The sequence below is a fragment of the Schistocerca nitens genome, chromosome 2 (genome assembly GCF_023898315.1).
Source record: "Schistocerca nitens isolate TAMUIC-IGC-003100 chromosome 2, iqSchNite1.1, whole genome shotgun sequence".
In the NCBI taxonomy this organism is placed as follows: domain Eukaryota; kingdom Metazoa; phylum Arthropoda; class Insecta; order Orthoptera; family Acrididae; genus Schistocerca; species Schistocerca nitens.
Genome location: NC_064615.1, coordinates 1,020,942,962 through 1,020,965,236, shown reverse-complemented (window position 1 = coordinate 1,020,965,236; position 22,275 = coordinate 1,020,942,962). Strand labels below are relative to the sequence as shown.

At 44.1% G+C, this 22,275-nt stretch overlaps 1 protein-coding gene and 1 non-coding gene across 3 annotated transcripts in view; both read right to left on the bottom strand.

Annotated features, from left to right (window-relative positions):
- The window catches only part of LOC126237366 (prolyl 4-hydroxylase subunit alpha-2), an 840,261-nt gene that overhangs the window by 795,840 nt on the left and 22,146 nt on the right, over positions 1-22,275 (bottom strand). The gene's annotated exons all lie outside the window — the stretch shown is intronic.
- Positions 7,861-7,933, bottom strand: Trnaa-cgc (transfer RNA alanine (anticodon CGC)). The gene has a single exon. It is a non-coding gene; the product is annotated as a tRNA-Ala (tRNA).

Below are 22,275 nucleotides of genomic sequence, written 5' to 3'. Positions count from 1 at the left end.
ATATAACCATTTCCATAAAAAAATACTAAAACTATGGCATATTGTAGCAAAGAACATCTTAGAGCTAAAGACATGATCGGGAATAACATACTGGAAAAAGTCCATATGTCTTACCACATGGACTGTGATACCTTTTATGCTTATGACAATGGTCCTGAAAAGAAGCTGCGAAGGTACTTACATATCGACATAAAAGTTTTCTGGGTATGGTAGCGCGTCATAATGTAAAAAAACTACTACTGCTGGAGAAAAAAACCAACGTTTCGGCCACGGTTGCAGCAGCCTTGTTCTGGGTCTAATTGACCCAGAAGAAGGCCGCTGCAACCGTGGCCGAAACGTTGGTTTTTCTCCAGCATCAGTAGTTATTTACATTATGACGCGGTACCATACCCAGAAAACTTTTATGTCGACTGACACTGGCCACGGAAGCCTACGCAATTATATTGTACTTACATATGTTAGGTACGATTAAGAGAACACTGCTGAACAGAACCAGGAAAGAAACAGTACTTACATTTTATAATACTGTGACTGTACTTTTACTACTCTATGAATCCGAAACAGGCACTTTAACGACCAAACGATTACAGAGAACTGAAGCGGCAGAAATAAGACTTAGAAGATTTTTTGTTCTCAGAGTAGCACTTGCAACCTACGTTTATCTGCTGGATGTATTCCAATCTCTGTCTTCCTCTACAGTTTTTGCCCTCTATAGCTCCCTCTAGTACCATGGAAGTCATTCCCTCATGTCTTAACAGATGTCCTATCACCCCGTCCCTTCTCCTTGTCAGTGTTTTCCACATATTCCTTTCCTCTCCGATTCTGCGGAGAACCTCCTCATTCCTTACCTTACCAGTCCACCTAATTTGCAACATTCGTCTGTAGCACAACATCTAAAATGCTTCGATTTTCTTCGTTCCGGTTTTCACACTGTCCATGTTTCACTACCGTACAATGCTGTGCTCCAAACGTATATTCTCAGAAATTCCTTCCTCAAATTAAGACCTGTGTTTGGTAGTAGGAGTGAGTTAAATACTGAAATACTGCATATCTCGGAGGGCAGCTATCTTTCATTTTCTTTTGCCATTTATTGACGTCATTTATTTTATAGAATCACATTTAATATTTATAACAACTTGGAGTAATTACAACATTTAAATCAATATTCATAAAAGAATTAAATACGCCAGCTGTACGAATGTAGTCAGAATACAATCACTTTTATTCAATAAAATAGCCTATATTGGTTACAATTCCCGTTTGATAAACTTTTTTAAAGAAAATTAATACTTACCATCACAGATAAAAAATACAAAAGAAAATGTTCCCCTTGTGTTACTATGCATCGTTTTCCAAGGCGTTAGTTATTACTCTAGACAAAATGGAGAAGTGGCACGCGGGGTATTGCACGATGCATTTCATTACCACGCTTTGCAAGGACGCTGAGCCGCTGGTGTGAGGTTCGTGGCATACAGCAACCAAGCTGTAAGTGTTTCTCAGCACCAGGCGTGAAGGTGGCGGCCAAGTTGCGTTCAGCATCCGGAGTGGCTCAGCGCCTGCTAATGATGACTCCGTTTGCTGACAGTCATCGGCTGTGAGCATAAGCAAAGTGTAGCACGTTATTTGGGCGTACTTTAAAGTGTCTTACTTCAGCTTAACGTTAAAGTGTCCAATGCAAGGAGATTTCTCTCCTAGTTCTGAGCAAAGTTTACCCTATCCGCAACTTACGTCACAACTGAATGGCCAGCTTGGATTCTTCATCTCCCTAATTGATTTATTTATTAGAAACTTTCCCTGCAGCTGAGTGACACCCCGTATCCGCTTCTCATACTAAAGGAAACAAACACACGTCAAATACACTCCTGGAAATTGAAATAAGAACACCGTGAATTCATTGTCCCAGGAAGGGGAAACTTTATTGACACATTCCTGGGGTCAGATACATCACATGATCACACTGACAGAACCACAGGCACATAGACACAGGCAACAGAGCATGCACAATGTCGCCACTAGTACAGTGTATATCCACCTTTCGCAGCAATGCAGGCTGCTATTCTCCCATGGAGACGATCGTAGAGATGCTGGATGTAGTCCTGTGGAACGGCTTGCCATGCCATTTCCACCTGGCGCCTCAGTTGGACCAGCGTTCGTGCTGGACGTGCAGACCGCGTGAGACGACGCTTCATCCAGTCCCAAACATGCTCAATGGGGGACAGATCCGGAGATCTTGCTGGCCAGGGTAGTTGACTTACACCTTCTAGAGCACGTTGGGTGGCACGGGATACATGCGGACGTGCATTGTCCTGTTGGAACAGAAAGTTCCCTTGCCGGTCTAGGAATGGTAGAACGATGGGTTCGATGACGGTTTGGATGTACCGTGCACTATTCAGTGTCCCCTCGACGATCACCAGTGGTGTACGGCCAGTGTAGGAGATCGCTCCCCACACCATGATGCCGGGTGTTGGCCCTGTGTGCCTCGGTCGTATGCAGTCCTGATTGTGGCGCTCACCTGCACGGCGCCAAACACGCATACGACCATCATTGGCACCAAGGCAGAAGCGACTCTCATCGCTGAAGACGACACGTCTCCATTCGTCCCTCCATTCACGCCTGTCGCGACACCACTGGAGGCGGGCTGCACGATGTTGGGGCGTGAGCGGAAGACGGCCTAACGGTGTGCGGGACCGTAGCCCAGCTTCATGGAGACGGTTGCGAATGGTCGCCGATACCCCAGGAGCAACAGTGTCCCTAATTTGCTGGGAAGTGGCGGTGCGGTCCCCTACGGCACTGCGTAGGATCCTACGGTCTTGGCGTGCATCCGTGCGTCGCTGCGGTCCGGTCCCAGGTCGACGGGCACGTGCACCTTCCGCCGACCACTGGCGACAACATCGATGTACTGTGGAGACCTCACGCCCCACGTGTTGAGCAATTCGGCGGTACGTCCACCCGGCCTCCCGCATGCCCACTATACGCCCTCGCTCAAAGTCCGTCAACTGCACATACGGTTCACGTCCACGCTGTCGCGGCATGCTACCAGTGTTAAAGACTGCGATGGAGCTCTGTATGCCACGGCAAACTGGCTGACACTGACGGCGGCGGTGCACAAATGCTGCGCAGCTAGCGCCATTCGACGGCCAACACCGCGGTTCCTGGTGTGTCCGCTGTGCCGTGCGTGTGATCATTGCTTGTACAGCCCTCTCGCAGTGTCCGGAGCAAGTATGGTGGGTCTGACACACCGGTGTCACTGTGTTCTTTTTTCCATTTCCAGGAGTGTATATTCCTTTCTAAAATCATTCTGCATAATCTTGATCAACATTTAGGTACAGCATGTCTGAAAAACTACCTGTGCTGTCGATTAAAAAATATTATCCTGAGACTCGTCTGTTGTACCTCATCGCTGAACTATGCAGACGCAACGTCTGCAATCGGAGCTGAATGAATACCTGAATCAAGAAATACGCCTTTATCCACTGGTCAAAAGCTCGGTGAAAAAGTAATTCTGTAATGGTATGCACTTAAGAAAAAGGAATCTTGTAGGTAGACGCAATGATCTTTTACCATCCCACCTAAATCAGTTACTTCGTTAGTTTCTCGTTACATGGATCATTTCTACGGTTACTCGTAATGATGTGGAGTGAGTCACTTTACATCCAGTTTATACACTGATACGTAAATATGACATGCTGACCATTTGCAAATATATTTTATATTCTTTCTTTTCAGTACTGTTGTGAGTTAATGACTCATACTAATCACCTTTTACACATTACAAACATTGAAATTCTTTGACGGAATTGGAGTTGTCAGGCAGAAACTTTTTCAGTTTGTTTTCAAATTTAACTTTGCTCTCTTTCAGATTTGTGTATAGTTAGCAAAGTGATCAACAATTAAGGTGGCAGCACCGCAAACCCCTCTTCGTGTTAAAGGTAAGCTATATGTAGTGAAATAAACGTACATCAGTGTTTCTTTTGAACTACTGTGGCTTATTTACAAAAAATAGCGCTGACCACTATGGGACTTAACATCTGTGGTCATCAGTCCCCTAGAACGTAGAACTACTTAAACCTGCCCGAGGCAGGATTCGAACCTGCGACCGTAGCGGTCTCGCGGTTCCAGACTGAAGCGCCTAGAACCGCTCGACCACACCGGCCGGCGATTATTTACAACAAGCTTTATAATGGAATAAATATACTATGAGGCAGTAGTCAAAATATGTAACAGACAAAAGATGTCTACAAGATGATTGTAGATGAGTACCATATATTATTCTTACAGCACGTTTTTGAGCAGTAAACACTTTCTTTGTTAAGGCTGAGTAACCCCAAGAGTTAATTGAATCAAAATACGCATTGTATGTCAACTTATTGACTTCTCTCTCCTTATGTTTTGTAATGTTTCGAAGTGCAAATTTCGCTGAACTAAGTTGTTTTAGTCATTCAAAAGTGTGTTTCTCTAGTTTAAATTCTCTTCAGCCTGGATGCCTAAAAAGTTTACGTTTTCGTCCTATTTATTATTTCCTCACACGCCTTACACTGGTGTAAGACCTCTAGATTTACGGAACAACTTGTCTTTTTGAATCAGAGACAGACCATTCGCAAAAACCTACCCAGTAACACTTTTAAAAACATCATTTCTGTTGCTGTCTGTATGTTTGGACTGATTATAATACTGATGTCGTCCACAAAAAGATCTAATCCTGCTCGCCTGTTAGACGGACGTTTGTTTATGTATATAAGAGAAATAATGATGGACCTAATATTGAACCTTGTGTAACCCCAAACGTGATTCCTTCCTAGTCAAAAGAATCCCCCATGCTTATATTGACTCAATTATTAAGTATATCTTTCTGCTTTCTTTTAGTTAGATATCAGTTCCATAAAACGTCAGGCCATCTAGCAGAATATTATAATCCATGGAGTCAGATGCCTTGTGGTACAGAAGTCGTTTACGTATATGAGAAATAATACTGAACCAAAGACAGAGCCTACAGGGAAACCCATTGTATTCTGTTATTCATCCTTGCGGCGGAAGAAATTGTAAGAATACGCCAAAGGAAGGGTGTAATCTCATATGCATATGCAGACGATATTATAGGTGCAAAGGACATTGCAAAGTTACAAAAAGCGATAAACGATATGGAAGATTGGTATGTCGAACACGGCTTCGAAATCAATGTGGCGAAAACAGAAATGATGGTACTCAGACATGGAGGAAGAGCGCTTGCATCAGCTGAGATCTTCATACGGGAGAGAAAACTGAAGATTGTTCCAGACTTCAAGTACCTATGGGTCAACAGCTGCAAAATGTTTCAAAATCAAAATGTTCAAATGTGTGTGAAATCTTATGGGACGTAATGCGAGCTATATAAAGAAAGCAATAGGAGTGTCCATTACAACACGATCCAGACTTGTATACCTGCTGGAGACGGAATCCTTCTTCACTGAAGACCTACGGACAAACCTGATGCTACCCAACAGCAGCGCTCTGGAAAGTCTACTTAAAATTCTGAAGGAAAAAAGACAAGACATACCTTCAGAATTTTACAGCACAGGCGCCATGATTGTCCGAACATGGACAAAGAACTCGAAATTAGACAAGTGATCATCATAATGGCAGTCCATGGTGTCCACCACATTATTTGCAACAACACTTCATATCATGAACCAAACGAAATATGTGAGTGTAAATTCTGTCATCTAATATGCAAACGTTACCATGCAGAGCTCTGTACTAAAAGGAAACGGTCAGTAATTCTCCAAATCAAAATATGTAGAATTTCTAATTTCTTTTATCATTATCATTATACTGTGAATTTGTATGGCTGTTTGGCTGCAAGAAAATTATTTTTATTAAATATTGGGCCTCATGGAACCCCAGAAGTGACTTCTTCCTAGTATAAGGATCTCTCCTGCTTATATTGGCTGAATTATTAAATATATCTTTCTGCATTCGGTTAATTAGATATGACATTATCCTTTGTTTTACCATACCATCAATTCCATAAAAGGTCAGTTCATCTAACAGAGCACTATAATACACGCAGTCAGATGCATTATGGCAAATAAAATACTCAGTGGCCCTATTTTGTTATTTAGTGACTGTAAAATTTGGTGATTCAAGGTGTAAACGGAATTTTCACTTGAGCAACTCTTCTGGAATCCAAACTGTGATTTACTGAGGATATTATTGTTGCTCAGTTGGGATACTATTCTAAAATACATGGCAGATAACGTTAGTAGTGAAACGGGTCGGTAGTTATTCACATATCTCCTACACACTTTTTATAGAGGGGTTTAACAACGCCATACTTCAGTCTAGTCATGCATCACATATGTCAGAAACGACAGTGCTTATTATATGGGAACAAGTCTTTGATACTCTGTTGGAAACCCTTTTCAATGCAGATGAGCTTTTATTTTTGAGAGAATACATATTTTCTTAATTTTAGAAGGGGAAGTGGGTGAAACAATCATATCATTGATTATTATGTACGATGCAAGGTAAACATACTCACGATTTTTTTTCTTGAACTGTTTGTCTCTATGTTTTCTACTACATTTAAGAAATGACTGTTCAACATATCTTCTACAGCTTACATGTGGCAGATCAGTTATAGCCCTTCCATTTAAACTAATAGCGTTATAGCCCTTCCATTTAAACTAATAGCGATGTTATCCTGTTCGGTGGCTTGCTGTTCTGTGTTTCATACAGACTTAAGTCTGTTGTCGGAATTACTGTTTTCTGACATAATGTGCAGGTTCTTTCTTTTTTAATAACTTATTAATAATTTTGAGCATTTTTTTGAAGTGTGAAACTACAGCAGGATCTTTACTTGTTCTTTCCGACAGATACCATTCCCTTTTCGTATCACAAGATACATTAACCACTCTAGTCATCCATGGTATTTTTACATGTCTGTTTAATGTCCTTTCTGATTAACTTGCGTGGAAAGCTATTTTCAACTAACCTAATTAATTTGCAACTAACCTAAATAATCCGTAGTTTCAAGTGAGATACATGTGATAGTTAACCGCACCCGCAGACGGTGCTCAAATCCCTCCACAAATTCAGGGCGAAGTCTGTAGGAACAACATAGCGAGTGATAATAGTGTGTTCTGATTACTCCCGAGCTTGCGACAAAGTGATTACATAATTCAAGACCTAGCACATTCATGTAATCTGTCCAAGTTTTACGATTCGTTACGACGGAGCAACAGTACCTCAGGCCCCATACACTTCGACCGGGACGCCATGCATCGACTGAACGCACATCTGCATGGGAAACGGTTACGAACTGACTACCAGCTGATGACGAGTGGTTTATCGACAGACCTCCAGAGTTTCACTAAAGTGCTTTCTTGCTGTTATAGACATCACATACATAAAATGAAATTAATTCACTAAAACGAATAGGATCAAGGGAACGAATTAAGTTAAGCAGTAATATGATGTAATATCAATTAACTCCGTTCAAAAACTTCGAGCCTTCAGTGTAAATCAGGGCTTCCCAACCTGTGGTCCGCGGACCCCTTAGGGGTCCGCCGGCTCTTTCTAGGGGGTCCGCGGCCACCTTTCACCAAATCGTGTAAAATAATGAGTAAAATTACTGAATAAAAATGTGAAAATCAAATTCATCACTATTTTTTTTTTCGTGTGATCCCCAAGCAGCCTTTGCGGTTCCTAAGTGGTGGTGGTGGTTAGTGTTTAACGTCCCGTCGACAACGAGGTCATTGGAGACGGAGCGCAAGCTCGGGTTAGGGAAGGAGTGGGAAGGAAATCGGCCGTGCCCTTTCAAAGGAACCATCCCGGCATTTGCCTGAAACGATTTAGGGAAATCACGGAAAACCTAAATCAGGATGGCCGGAGACGGGATTGAACCGTCGTCCTCCCGAATGCGAGTCCAGTGTGCTAACCACTGCGCCACCTCGCCCGGTGCGGTTCCTAAGTGAGAACGCATACACAGTTTAGTGCCGGAGAATGCGGCTTCTCTGATCGACTGTTTCGCAACAATACGGGGGTCGTTTGTGCACCGGCTCACGGCGCTAGATGCGCTGAAACGTTTTACGCATGCGCGGAGCGAGCTTTGTCGACCAATCACAGCGCTCGCTGGCACGTATGCGGTCCCATGCATCATTACATGTTAAACTTGCTTTGTCAGTCCACCACTTATTTCATAAGTCGATTTTTGACCAGTTTATTACTTCTAACATGGATCGGTGGCTGAAGTCAGGATCACTGAAGAAGGGTGCAGTTTCTCCATCGCCTTCACAGCAAGTGAAGTTTCCAGTTGAAATCAATGAGGAGGGAGGACGACCAAAGGAAGACTTTACATACATTTGAACATTTTTCTTCGGATTTCACAACCCCCCCCCCCCACACACACACACACGACTGTTACGAAATATGCATGCTCCTTACACAGCAGTAGCCAAATAGCGGAAGTGAACAGACCATAAGCGGCAGCTTGTCAACAGCGAACAGTTTGGACGTGACGTGATTGCTCTTGGAGGAAGACAGCTCCATCGTGTGAAATTTCAATTACCAAGTAATTTTAATCAGGCTATAGTGTTTTGAACAAAGTGAGTAAATCCACTAGTAAGTGTCTGGATACAGTGGGAATTCAAATTGGATCGTTAATTTCAAGTTGTTTTCATTCGTCTCTAAACCACAGACTATCGATGCTTCACGGGGGGGGGGGGGGGGGGTCATTGGGAACATAGCACTTGCATTAAGAAGCTTTCAGTTCCCATGGGTTTCGCTCTGAAATTTAAAGTTACTGTGCTCTTGACTGACTAGGCGTCCGCCATGGATTTTCGACTGAAGAAAGGGGTCCGCCAGCTGAAAAGGTTGGGAAGTCCTGATGTAACGAATATGATGTGACAAATGAAAATATGTACCGAACTGGGATTCAAATCTTGATCTCCTGCTCTCTGCAAACAGTCACCGTAAACAGCCATACGAGCACCACCCAAACATATCTGGGAGTCATTAACGATTCTCACTTAATACTTCCAAACGCTATAGCCCGCAGCTCTGCTGATGTTGTGTGTGTGTGAAATCTTATGGGACTTAACTGCTAAGTTCATCAGTCCCTAAGCTTACACATTACGTAACCTAAATTATCCTAAGGACAAACACACACACCCAAGCCCGTGGGAGGGCTCGAACCTCCGCCGGGACCAGCCACACAGTCGATGACTGCAGTGCCAGACCGCTCGGCTAATCCCGCGCGGCTCTGCTGATGTTGGATTCGCAAACATCTAACATGAATTCGAGTCCTAATGTGGCACTGATTTTTAACTGTCACGATATAATCATCACAGAGGACGATCGGCATTTGTGAACGTATTTCGTAATTTCATTTCATTCTTATATGATTTCATCCTCAGTGATTCGTTTATTTATTTTTTTTTTTTTTTCATTTCAATGGACTATGCATATCACTGTGAAGTGCATTGCAGAGGGTACTCCGAACCGTGCCACAAATATTGGGGTTTGTTACCGTTCCATTCGCCACTGTGCGCGATGTTGGTTGGTTTTGGGGAAGGAGACCAGACAGCGAGGTCATCGGTCTCATCGGATTAGGGAAGGACGGGGAAGGAAGTCGGCCGTGCCCTTTGAAAGGAACCATCCCGGCATTTGCCTGGAGCGATTTAGGGAAATCACGGAAAACCTAAATCAGGATGGCCGGACGCGGGATTGAACCGTCGTCCTCCCGAATGCGAGGCCAGTGTCTAACCACTACGCCACCTCGCTCGGTGTGCGCGATGTAATTAGTCTAATGTTGACATTGTTTTGATGTCAATTGCCATTAGTGTTGCCATAGTCAATTCGCAGAAAATTGTGACATACAGACTGTTGGTTAAAGAATTATGTGGTCAAGGACATAAATGATGCGACGTGAAAAATGAGAAAGAAGAAAAACAAAAAACGTAAATATTAAGTTATCAGATAAGTATTTACTTTTACTACATTACGAACAAAGTTGGTACACTGGGACAACTACACTTAAAGCCAAAATATAGAAGGGTCAGGGGAAACAACAAGGTAAGTCACTTTTTTTCTAAAATGAGCTATTGCTAAAGCTCGATTCAGAGTGATTATACGCTCTGCTGAACGAAGCAAGTTCAGAGATATTAGATTTCAAAGTTTTACTGTAAAAGGGGGGAGAGGGGGGGGGGAAGAACCAGGTAGATAAATTTTCAGGGGAAATATGCAGACAAGTCAGTGGCGACACATTCGGCCACGAGAGGACAGGGCAAACAGAATTCTGATGCAACGGAAGGAAGGAAAAACAAAAAGAAAGCAACTATCTGCATCGAATTCGGAAGAAGTGTATCCCTGAACAAATGTAGCAGCCAATGGCGTTTACTTTATGCGGCGCAAATTTCGATGCATTCGTTCAGTATCCACATTCTCCCGACGGGCGAATCTTTTCTTATGTGTATCCTATATGCACTGCGATAAAAGTCGCAAATGAAGTAACGCGATTCCTTTTTCACTTCACCACTTATGCCCTGGTTCAGGACACTGAGGAGCTCTATATACACTCTTGGAAATTGAAATAAGAACACCGTGAATTCATTGTACCAGGAAGGGGAAACTTTATTGACACATTCCTGGGGTCAGATACATCACATGATCACACTGACAGAACCACAGGCACATAGACACAGGCAACAGAGCATGCACAATGTCGGCACTAGTACAGTGTATATCCACCTTTCGCAGCAATGCAGGCTGCTATTCTCCCATGGAGACGATCGTAGAGATGTTGGATGGAGTCCTGTGGAACGGCTTGCCATGCCATTTCCACCTGGCGCCTCAGTTGGACCAGCGTTCGTGCTGGACGTGCAGACCGCGTGAGACGACGCTTCATCCAGTCCCAAACATGCTCAATGGGGGACAGATCCGGAGATCTTGCTGGCGAGGGTAGTTGACTTACACCTTCTAGAGCACGTTGGGTGGCACGGGATACATGCGGACGTGCATTGTCCTGTTGGAACAGCAAGTTCCCTTGCCGGTCTAGGAATGGTAGAACGATGGGTTCGATGACGGTTTGGATGTACCGTGCACTATTCAGTGTCCCCTCGACGATCACCAGTGGTGTACGGCCAGTGTAGGAGATCGCTCCCCACACCATGATGCCGGGTGTTGGCCCTGTGTGCCTCGGTCGTATGCAGTCCTGATTGTGGCGCTCACCTGCACGGCGCCAAACACGCATACGACCATCATTGGCACCAAGGCAGAAGCGACTCTCATCGCTGAAGACGACACGTCTCCATTCGTCCCTCCATTCACGCCTGTCGCGACACCACTGGAGGCGGGCTGCACGATGTTGGGGCGTGAGCGGAAGACGGCCTAACGGTGTGCGGGACCGTAGCCCAGCTTCATGGAGACGGTTGCGAATGGTCGCCGATACCCCAGGAGCAACAGTGTCCCTAATTTGCTGGGAAGTGGCGGTGCGGTCCCCTACGGCACTGCGTAGGATCCTACGGTCTTGGCGTGCATCCGTGCGTCGCTGCGGTCCGGTCCCAGGTCGACGGGCACGTGCACCTTCCGCCGACCACTGGCGACAACATCGATGTACTGTGGAGACCTCACGCCCCACGTGTTGAGCAATTCGGCGGTACGTCCACCCGGCCTCCCGCATGCCCACTATACGCCCTCGCTCAAAGTCCGTCAACTGCACATACGGTTCTCGTCCACGCTGTCGCGGCATGCTACCAGTGTTACAGACTGCGATGGAGCTCCGTATGCCACAGCAAACTGGCTGACACTGACGGCGGCGGTGCACAAATGCTGCGCAGCTAGCGCCATTCGACGGCCAACACCGCGGTTCCTGGTGTGTCCGCTGTGCCGTGCGTGTGATCATTGCTTGTACAGCCCTCTCGCAGTGTCCGGAGCAAGTATGGTGGGTCTGACACACCGGTGTGAGTGTGTTCTTTTTTCCATTTCCAGGAGTGTATTTTGTTAATTCCGCTGGCGGTAAAAATGAAATCATCACCCACTACGTAACTACCAGTCAAATTAGTGGTCCGAAGAAGATTAAAATTACATTCCCTGTGCGAGGCCTTTCATACTTAGAGTACGACAAAAATGTTCGATTATGGAAACACCTGATGATCGAAGCATTCTAATGTAAGCCATGCCCTTTTACGGTGAGTGTTAAACAGGATTTAGATTTGTGGTAAGATCTTATGGGATCAAACGGCTTAGGTCATCGGTCCCTAAGCTTACACACTGCTTAATCTAAATTGAACTAACTTACGCTATGGACAACACACACACCCATGCCCAAGGGAAGACTCGAACCTCCGACGGGGAGAGCGGCGCCGACCGTGACAAGACGGCTCAGACAACGTGGCTACCCCACGCGGTTCCCTGCCGCCGTTGGATAAGCAGCTGCAGCAGCAAGTCGTATACTCTTAGCTCACTTATTTGTTACATAGTTCAATTCTTAATTTCTTTGCGTGTTTTTGGTACTTGCATTGTTTAATTCATAAATTTCGGGCGTATTATAGTATTTGAGAGTTGTAGCATCGCGTTTTAGTACCTGAATAGTGTAAATTCGCGTAGTCGACTGTCTTCTATTTTTGTTTTGAGCGGCCAGTGTCGGTTGGTCACAGCCAGTGTGCTCCCTGCCGCCGTTGGATAAGCAGCTGCAGCAGCAAGTCGTATACTCTTAGCTCACTTATTTGTTACATAGTTTAATTCTTAATTTCTTTGCGTGTTTTTGGTACTTGCATTGCTTAATTCATAAATTTTGGGCGTATTATAGTATTTGAGAGTTGTAGCATCGCGTTTTAGTACCTGAATAGTGTAAATTCGCGTAGTCTCCTTCCGCCGCCGAGCAGTGTGTCAGCAGTGCGCAAGTAGCAGTATTACTGCATTTACTAGGCTTGTATTTTAATAACCGTTTAACTTTTGTGTCGAATTGTTTGTGCTCTCTGTACATTAGTTCAGACGTTCTTTGCACAACAGTTTTTAGCATGGATAGGGACTGCAACTGCTGTGTTCGGATGCAGGCTGAGTTGGCATCCCTTCGCTCCCAGCTTCAGGCAGTGTTGGCTTCGGTCACACAGCTTGAGGCTGTTGCCAATGGGCATCACTGTGGGGGTCCGGATGGGGGTTAGTCGGGGACGGCCAGCTCGTCCCACACATCCCCCGATCGGACTACGACTGTGGCTGCCCGGGATACTGCCCACATTGAGGCTGACCCCTCACCTGTGATAGAGTGGGAAGTCGTCTCGAGGTGTGGCAGGGGGTGAAAGACATTCCGGAGGGCTGAACGGAAGGCCTCTCCAGTTTGTCTGACGAACCGGTTTCAGGCTCTGTCTCAAGCTGATACTGATCTTTGGCCGGACATAACAGGCCTACGTTGATGTTTTAAGCACCTTCTTGCTTCCCACTGTTGAAGAGCAGTTTGGGGATGGCGATTGCTTCTTTCAACACGATCAAGCAACTGTTCAAAATGCGCGGCCTGTGGCGGAGTGGTTACACGACAACAACATCGCTGTAATGGACTGGCCTACACAGAGTCCTGACCTAAATCCTATAGAGCACCTCTGGGATGTTTTGGAACGCCCGCCGACTTCGTGCGAGGCCTCACCTACCGACAGCGATACCTCTCCTCCGTGCAGCACTCCGTGAAGAATGGACTGCCATTCCCCAAGAAACCTTCCAGTACCTGGTTGAACGCATGCCTGCGAGAGTGGAAGCTGTCATCAAGGCTAAGAGTGGGCCAACATCATACTGAATTCCAGCATTACCGCTAGAGGGACCTCGAACTTGTAAGTCGATTTCAGCCAGGTCTCCGGATACTTTTCATCACATAGTGTATGTTCAAGCATGCATTCCTCGTTGTATTTCCATATTTTTGTCCAACCCCTATAGTTTAAAAGTACTGCAGTACTTTACTATATATATTACCGTACTGTAAATAAGAAAATATTATTACAATTACTGTGCTGCTAGCTTACATTCTCAATAGGAGAGTAGCAACGCTGCATTCTCTTCGTTGGTGTGCATTGCAGTCACGCAAACCTTCAACTATGGACCGTTGATTGATTGACTGGCGTGTATTTTCGTTATGCTTCCATCTGTTTCATGTCAACTCCGGTAAGTGGGGGAGCTACGTTACCCCGGGCACCTACACATTGTGCTGAGTGGGAGAGGCAATGTCAGTTTTGGTTACCTTTTTAACAACGTCATATTTACGTGAATGGTACACTGTGCTGAACAGGTCTTGAGGAGAAGTAGATCCCCAAATAAAAAAATTAACGTACTAATAAAAAAGACACATTCCTGTCCATATCTTCGTAACGAACGAAATACAAGAAAGGCACAGTCATGCTGGTCCAAGTCCTCATGGTAGTTAAACAATATTTGGTGGAAACAGTTTTTACTTTGCTTCTGGTAAACATGTTTGGGACTGGTATAGACAAAGGGGCAGCCAGTGCGCGGCCACACTCTGTTCAGCTTGCTGCAGAGAACATCTCGGAGTGCACCTCGGCGGACTTGGCGTGTGCTGGACGGACGCTGGCGCAAACGCCGCCTGCAGCTACCTCAGTTGCGTCAGAGAAGCCGCCATAAAGCAAAGCACTCAAAGAGAGAGCTGCAGGCCAGAATCTACAGCTGCAGAAATCATCACGCGTGGCAGGATTTTCACTCATCAGGTTACTTTCTATTCGGAAAGTGGGTGCAGTCCGTACCTGTTATATGGCTTATAAATTATAGAGTGCAGTGATCAGTCGTCCTTTTTTTAGATTCTATTACGCATATCCAGATTTCGGCTAGTGGTAGCCATTCTCTATGCACTATTTTCTAGTCTCGATGCATGTAAGACCATGTTGTTCGGGCGTCAATAGTACTCAAAGAAATGTGATTGACGCCCGAACAACAGGGACTTACACGCATCGAGACTAGAAAATAGTGCATTGAGAATGGCTAGCCACTAGCCGAAATCTCGATTTGCGTAATAAAATCTAAAAAAGGAGGACTGGTTGCTGCACTCTATAATTTATATTTTCACTCACGTTATTTGCGTGGATATAAACATGGGCTCTAAAATGCGTACCTCATGAGCTATGAGAACTTGTTCATCTTCGCTACTGCGAAACACCTCTCTTCTGCAGCAGAAGGCCGTAAACAAATGAGTACACATTCCTCTATTGACGACTACTGGGACAGTATGCGGCAAACATCTGTTAAGTGTTGTTACTGTAAACCATATTCACAGTTGTAGGCAAGTGCAAAGCATACATTAATTCTAACGGAACCAGTTCGCCTTTTGGTAAGTTTGTAAAATGTTTTTACGTTGTAATTTCATCTTTGAACTGATTAGCGTAATCGAAGCCTATTATTCCCAATGGAAAACGGCAGATATAATATTCCGTTAAGTATGGCAAATGGAAGCAACCGTCTGGAGCCCATGTCTTGTATTCTGAAAAGTATCCAGAACACAGGGTACCATTCAATACTTCTAGATTTCCGAAAAGCATTTGACACGGTGTCCGACTGCATACTGTTAACGAAGGTACGAGCGTACGGAACAGGTTCCCAGATATGTGACCGGTTGGAAGACTTCTTAAGCAATAGAACCCAGTATGTTGTCCTCAACGGCGAGTGTTCATCAGAAACAAGGGTATCGTCAGGAGTTTCCCAGGGAAGTGTGACAGGACCGCTGTTTTATATAGCAGACAGGGTGTGGAGAAATCGGTGGTTGTTAGCTGATGATGCTGTGGTATACGGAAATGTGTCGGAGTTCAGTGATTGTAGAAGGACGCAAGGTTACTTAGACAAAATTTCTAGTTGGTGTGATGACTGGCAGCTACGTCTAAATGTATTGCAATGAATGGAACGAGATCCTGGAACTAGGGTACATAGAATTTCAGCATCTATCGCGGTTAGTCATCTAATAGTCTGGGCGATCCTGCATGAACAGCTGCTATAAGTTAATGCAAATGGGTGGGGAAAACAAACTCATAATGAAACTTCCTGACAGATTAAAACTGTGTGCCGGACCGAGACTCGAACTCGGGACCTTTGCCTTTCGCCGGCTCTTGCTAGTTCTTCAAGGTTCGCAGAAGAGCTTCTGTGAAGTTTGGAAGGTAGGAGACGAGGTACTGGCGGAATTAAAGCTGTGAGGACGGGTCGTGGCACTTGCCCGCGAAAGGCAAAGGTCCCGAATTCGAGTCTCGGTCCGGCACACAGTTTTAATCTGCCAGGAAGTTTCATATCAGCTCACACTCCGCTGCAGAGTGCAAATCTCATTCTGCAAACTCATAATGTTCGGATGCAGTATTAGTAGTGTGCAGCTAGACACACTCACGCCTTTTAAATATCTGGGTATAACGTTTCAAAGCGATACGAACTGGAAAGAACATATGAGGGCTATGGCAGACAAGACGAATAGTCGACTTCCATTTATTGGGAGAATTTTGGGGGTAGTGTGGTTCACCTGTAAAGGAGACCACATATAGGACGCTAGTAGTGTTCGAGTGTTTGGGATCCGTACTAGGAAGATATAGAAACAGTTCAGAGGCAGGTGCTAGATCCTACCGGTAGGTTCGAACATAACGCAAGTATTACGGGAATGCTTTGGGGAATGCTGCGTTGAGTTGACCATCGTTTAGCGATGGCTCACAAATGCCGATCGTATATAATAACAAGCAGGGAACATAATATTCTATTCTCATTTGTTTATTCATTTGTTTACTGCATTCTGAAGGGCGTTCGTAACAGCAGAGAGCTTTCTGTAGAAGAGAAGTTTTCCACAACAGCGAAGATAAACAAGTACTCATAGCTCGCAGGGTACGCATTTTTAGTCCACGTCTACGGAACATTTTTGCTCATTTTGGTCGATACTACCCACCTCTAAAGTAAGGAATAATTTTTTAACTCCCTGTAAACATGACGTTGACCGAACTTCACATAGCCCCAAAACTGTAAACTGAGAAGTGATGCAATAAATCTAAACTTCGTTTACGGCTCGTGGTCCATACGTCTGTTAGTGATGTTTTCTATCGCATTACAAGTATTTGAAGTTTGGATGCATTATACTTACGTTATACTTTATTAATTCTGACTCCTGTGGGTCTTCAGAACAATGTTTGGTAGGTTCGATTATTTAAAAAGGCAGATGGGTAGGCTGAAGTTAGATATAGAGGAAAATTAGTGAAGTGTAGTGCCAGCAAGAACAGAAAAACTGTCTGGTGAGTGCAGAATTATCAGCACAAAATCAAACAGGGGTAATGGAGGAGTACCCCTAATAGTAAATAATAAAATAAGAACACGGGCAAGCTACTATGAGCAGCGTTGTGAACGCATTACAGTAACGAAGACAGACACGAAGTCAATTACTACCAAAACATGACAGGTTCGTATGCCTTGTAGTTTTGCAGATGATGAGACAGATACGAAGCCAACACCTACCACTATAGTACAGGTTCATAGGCCTACTAGCTCGGCAGATGATGAGACTGGAAGAATGTATAATCAGATAAAAGAAATTATTTTAATAGTTAACCCTCCACCGTTCTCACATTGCATTCCGTACAACAGCCAGACACATGTTGACTAAATTGTTTATATACCCGTTATAAAGGGGGGGAGGGGGGGATGCAGGCGGCAAGAGTACTGTCGCGACGAATAGGTGAAGCCAAAATTCCGAGAAGCTGGCGAGAAACGATGGGCAGTTAAAATAAACCGCTTGTTGTACACAATACAACGGCGCAATTGGAGGCTAAAAGGAGACGAAATTTTAATTCTGATGGAAAATTGGAATTCGACAGTAGGAAAAGGGAGAGAGAGGAAGATAGTAGGATAACATGGACTGGACTGGATAAAGAGTGGATGGATAAAGAGTGGTGGAATTTTACACGGAGCACACTTTAATCTTTGCTAACACTCCGTTTAAAAATCATGGGAGTAGGTCGTATACTTGGAACAGACTTCGAGATAGAGTAAGGTTTCAAACAGATTACACAATGGTAGGTTTCGAAACCAGATTTTAAAGTGCAAAACATTGCCAGGGCCGTATGTGGACTCTTACCCTAATTTACCGGCAGATTAATGCAGAAGAAATTACAGATAGCAGTAAATTAAGAAGATGGAATCTTCATGAGTTGAGAGAACCAGATGTTGTTGACAGTTTCAGAGGGAACATTAGGCAATGTTGGATTGAAGCAGGGTAAAGGAATTCAATAGAAGACGAATAGGTAGTCTTAAAACATGAAATAGTGAACGCAGCACTGTATGTAATAGGCGAAACGACGAGGCCTAGCAGAAATATTTGGATAACGCCTGAGATATTGCTCCTACATGACGAAAGAAAAATTTAAAAATTTAAGAAGTGAAGCAAGGTAAAGAGAATATATACAAAAAATTAGATTGACAGGAAGTGTAAAATGGCAAAACATAAATGGCTACACGAGTACTCCAAGGCTGTATAAGCACGCATGACTAGTGGAAAGGTAGATGCAGACCATGGGAAAATTAAAGAGACCTTTGGAAGAAAGAGAAATACCAGACAAAGCTTTTGAGCTGGAATACACTCTCTGAAATTCTAATGGTAGCGGGCGTAAAATGCAGAGTGCAAAAAGTTATCTACAACGTGCACAGAAACCATACTGCATTTCTAAGAGCCGAAGGACATGAAAAGGAAACTAGTGGTTGAAAAGAAAGTGAGACAGGATTTTAATCTATCCCCCATGTTATTCAATTTGTACAATGAGCAAGCAGTAACAGAAACCAAGGAGAAACCTGGAAAGGGGTTGCAATTCTGGGAGAATAAATGAAAACCTGGAGATTTGCCGACGACATTGTAATTCTGCCAGAGACGCGAGCAGCAATCTCGCGATACGATAAACCGTAATCGCGATAGGCTACAATCCGACGTTTATCAAAGTCGGAAACGTGATGGTACGCATTTCTCCTCCTTACTCGAGGCATCACAACAACGTTGCACCAGGCAACGCCGGTCAACTGCTGTTTGTGTATGAGAAATCGGTTGGAAACTTTCCACTTGTCAGCACGTTGTAAGTGTCGCCACCGGTGCCAACATTGTGTGAATGCTCTGAAAAGCTAATCATTTGCATATCACAGCATCTTCTTCTTGTAGTTAAAATTTAACGTCTGTAGCACGTCATCTTCGTGGTGTAGCAATTTTAATGGCCAGTAGTGCAGTTCCTTAAAATGCAAACGCTGTTGCGGAATTTCTGGAAGGACGGCCTACATTTGGAATAAGGATCTCGGAATAATGCATTTCTCTACTTTTCGGGGCCCGTCCGCTAGTAGCCGACTTAATATGGGGAATATCATCGAAGGCTGTGTGCTGTTTTTGTTAACACCAGTGCGAGAGAGGGCAACAGAGGCAGGGAGGTCGTTGACTCGCACTGGACGGACCGATCTATTACGAAGCGCTGTCCAGTGGATTAGCTCCGACGTGCCCTGCCTAAGTTCAGTGTACTTCGTGACATTCAGGATGCAGGCGTCCTATTTCAGCACCTAGCGGACACTGGCGTGCGATGTGCACAAGTGGCATCTTTTCTAGAGAGGCTTTTCAAGTTTTCAAAACTATCGGCGGTTTTGTAAATAACTGCCTAAAATGTACGGCATGAAGTTATGTGCCTCTTAAGCTCTTATTCCACTGCCAAAGATCTTTCACAAATATTTTATAAAAGCTAGAACCACGTCCCATCTTTTACAACAGATGTCAGGTATTTCGTGAAGCGTCTTTTATAAAAGACCGCCGACAAAAGTTGTTTTTTAGTGTAATATGCGCGTTTTAAGTACACTGTGTTAGCTTAAGCTTACAGCGTGCGTCCTGGGACGCACTAGAACAATATTGATATTGAATTTCTGATACTAAATTAAAATGGTTTGATTATTGCTCACTTGCCGGTAAATAGAATGGAGCAGTTACATGCCCGTGAAAGAGTGTACCGACCTGAAATAAATTTACTCTTGTTACGTATCGTAAGAGGAAAAAAAAATGGAATACGAGACTTGTCACTTGTAAAAAATTTATAAGCGAAGCTGAAAACGGATTCAGATATGGGAGGTGAAACGAGTACTGTACTTCAGCTGTACTCTGATGCCCGAAAAACGAAAATAATTCAACCACCAGAAATCATTTACCTTCAAAGAGAAAAGTGCTGACCTCGACAATCAGAACAGTGTGAAAGTGTGTTTAGAATATAAATTTCTCAAGACGAAAACTACGGTATGAACTATTCTCATGCAAAACTGCACGCCTCACCGCAGGAGGCATTTGAATCTGGTAATGCGAAAAAGCAAAATATCGATACAACAGGACTAAAAAGACATGTTTTAGTGTTGTCACTTATTGCAACATTTCCCCCTACTTAAAATAGTTACGCTAGGTGAAAAAAGAAACTTTTTCTAGTAACTAAGCGCCACATTAATTATATTTTCAAACGATGATACTGGACTACCTGAATGCAGAGAAAAAGTGCATATTATTCTGTTCCATTTTGCTTTGACCACTTCAATGAAACCCCACATCTGCACTTTCAATACTGAACAGCTGTGCACTACTATCAGGTCAGTAGAAAAAGTTTGTTGATGATCTTTTGTTGTTGTGCATTATTTTAAACACAGGAAGACACAGCAGTAAGTCAGAACATTGAAATAGTGTCTTTTCGGTCCTGTAGTATCGATATTTTGTTCCTCCGCGTTTTCAGAGTTCCTTTCTTAGACCTTGACTGAGTGACCATTCAAATGGTTCTCGTGGTAGGATGCGCAGTTTTGCACGCGAATGGGTCGTACCACTGTTTCAGGGAAGAGCGATTTTTATTCAGAGCACATTTTGTCGCGTTTCTGAGAGTTCGAGGTCACGCATTTCTCTTGTCATTGAAAACAGTGTGATAAATATACAGTTATTCAGCAAGTTTTGGTGTTGACATCTTGGGCTTCCAAGTAACATACAAGCCCTGTGATCATACATAGAACTTAATACGAGGGTCACTCCAGAAGATGCCACACTATTTTTGTAAAAATACAGTTTTCATTCTGCATGTGTGAAAGTTTTACAGTGTGCAGATACATCCTTCCCGCTTGTTTTCAAACTTAGTTCAACCTGTTCCCGTGAGTGGCGCCATCGCAGCATGTCTTCAAGATGGCTGCTACAGTTGACGTTCGTCAGAAGCAACGTGCTGTCATAGAATTCCTGTGCTGTGAAAACGAGACAGTGGGAAACATCCACAAGAGGTTGAAAAATGTGTACGGAGATTCTGCTGTTGATCGCAGTATAGTTAGTCGGTGGGCAAGCAGGTTACGCGATGAAAGCGGGCACAGCAATATTGAGGATTGTCCTCGCAGTGGCAGGCCTCGTACTGCACACACTCCAGACAATGTGCAGAGAGTTAACGAACTGGTGATTGCTGACAGACGCATCACAGTGAAGGAATTGTCACGCTACGTTGGGATAGGGGAAGGAAGTGTTTGCAGAATACTGAAAGTATTGGTGTTAGAAAGGTTTGTGCCAGGTGGGTTCCCAGGATGTTGACAATGGCTCACAAAGAAACAAGAAAAACGGTTTGCATCGAACTTTTGGAACAGTACGAGAATGGTGGGGATGAATTTCTTGGAAGAATTGTGACAGGTGATGAAACATGGCTCCATCATTTTTCACCAGGGACGAAGAGGCAATCAATGGAGTGGCATCACGCAAATTCACCCAAGAAAAAAAAATTCAAAACCACACCTCCTGCTGGAAAAGTTATGGCTACGGTGTTTTCCGATTCCGAAGGATTCTTGCTTGTGGACATCATGCCAAGTGGAACCACCATAAATTCTTATGCATATGCGACGACACTGAAGAAAATTCAAGCTCGACTGAGTCTTGTTCGACCACATCGGCCAAAGCAGGATGTTTTGCTGTTGCACGACAATGCACGGCCACATGCCAGTCAAAAAACCATGGAAGCGACCACAAAACTCGGATGGACAACAGTGAAACATCCGCCTTACAGTCCTGACCTGGCTCCACGTGACTATCATCTCTTTAGGAAACTGAAAGACTCTCTTCGTGGAAAGAGGTATGAAGATGATGACTCCCTTGTGCACGCTGCCAAACAGTGGCTCCAACAAGTTGGTCCAGAATTTTACCGTGCGGGTATACAGGCGCTGGTTCCAAGATGGCGCAATGCATTTGAGAGGGATGGAATTATGTGGAGAAATGAAAATATTGTTCCTAAAGGATGTATCTACACACTGTAAAACTTTCAAACATGTAGAATAAAAGAT